Source organism: Austrofundulus limnaeus, unplaced genomic scaffold (assembly GCF_001266775.1).
Source record: "Austrofundulus limnaeus strain Quisiro unplaced genomic scaffold, Austrofundulus_limnaeus-1.0 Scaffold109, whole genome shotgun sequence".
Lineage (NCBI taxonomy): Eukaryota > Metazoa > Chordata > Actinopteri > Cyprinodontiformes > Rivulidae > Austrofundulus > Austrofundulus limnaeus.
The window spans coordinates 386,848-388,666 of NW_013952511.1; positions in this window are offsets into that span (position 1 = coordinate 386,848).

The following is a 1,819-nucleotide window of genomic DNA, read 5'->3' on the forward strand; positions in this document are numbered from 1 at the left end:
CTGAAAGACCCAGCCACGTTTCATCTTCATTGCCCTTGCTGATGGAAGGAGGTTTGCTCTCAAAATCTCACCATACATGGCTCCATTCATTCTTTCATGTACACGGACCAGTCGTCCTGGTCCCTTTGCAGAGAAACAGCCCAAAGCATGAAGCTGCCACCCCCATGCTTCACAGTTGGTATGGTGTTCTTTGGATGCAACTCCGCATTCACTTTCCTCCAAACACGACGAGTTGTGTTTTTACCAAATAGTTCTACTTTGGTTTCGTCTGACCATATGACATTCTCCCAATACTCTTCTGGAACATCCAAATGCTCTCTAGCAAACTTCAGACGTGCCTGGATATGGACTGGCTTAACCAGGGGGACACGTCTGGCCCTGCAGGATCTGAGTCCCTGGTGGTGTAGGTCCCGCCGTGTGGTTCTGGGTTCTGGAATCATTTTGACCCCTGTTGTCAAAAGAATGGTGCCCTTACGTGGATCATCTGATGAAGGGAGATTAGTAGTGGTCTTGTATGTCTTCCATTTTCTGATTATCGGTCCCACAGTTGATTTCTTCACACCAAGCTGCTTGCCTATTGCAGATTCAGTCTTCCCAGCCTGGTGCAGGTCTACAGTTTGTTTCTGGTGTCCTTACCCAGCTCTTTGGTCTTCACTATAGTGGAGTTTGGAGTGTGACTGTTTGAGGTTGAGAACAGGTGCCTTTTACACTGATAAGTTCAAACAGGTGCCATTACTACAGGTAATGAGTGGAGGACAGAGGAGCCTCCATCCACAGCCTCCACAGGGAAGTTACAGATCTGTGGGATCCAGAAATCTTGCTTGTTCGTTTTTGACCAAATATTTATTTTCCACTATAATTTGCAAATAAATTCTTTAAAAATCAGACAATGTGATTTTTGTGATGTTTTCTCATTTTGTCTCTCACAGTTGAGGTCTAACTATGATGCCAATGGCATGCCTCTTGTCTTGTTAAGTGGGAGAACTTGCACAATTGGTGGCTAATTAAATACACCCCCCACCACCCCCCGTATTAACATTTATGTAGTGATAAAAGGAGACAGGTTATTTGGTTGGTGTTTGCCACTTTAATCAACAGTTAGCCATGTCTGCAAACTTAAACAATTACTAAATAAGCAGAAAAAGATGACAACAAGCTCTGTGGCCCACTTTTTAGTTTTTAGGCAATAATGTTTTTGTATATAGTTTTAAATATCCAATATGGATCCTGCTCCTTTATGTCTATTGACCAATAACAGAGGAGATGACCCATGAAGGGCAACCCTTTATTTGCATTATGAGGCAAAAATGCATGGGGTAAAGTAAAAAAAGGAGACTGAAAAATGTAAAAGCAACACATGGAAATAATACTTGTGGGGAAAAACTCTAAAAAGGAAATATAAGCATTTAAGAAAGAAAAGCATGTACAAGTAGCCTGGCCCTTGCCTTCCTGCGCAGTTCCTCTCAATTAGTTTCCCACGAAGCAAACTGAAGGATAATGTACAAGTAAAAGGGAAAATATGTATACATATTTTAAAAACATGGTAAAATATAAATTTGTGTTAAAATATACAATTTGTTGGAACTAAGCTGGAAAAAATATGAAAGTCAATTAAATTATAAAAGATGAGGTAAAGTTCTTTTTTTCATTTTACTGGTGCATTTTAAGTGTATTTATTTAATTATTGGTATATTTATATATTTCTGTTATTATTTCTACTTATGTCAGATTGGGTCCTTCATATATTTCTGCCTTTTTTTCCTCTCAGAATTCTAAGATTAAGAAATTGAAAAAAGTCTTTAATCTCAGAGTTCTGACA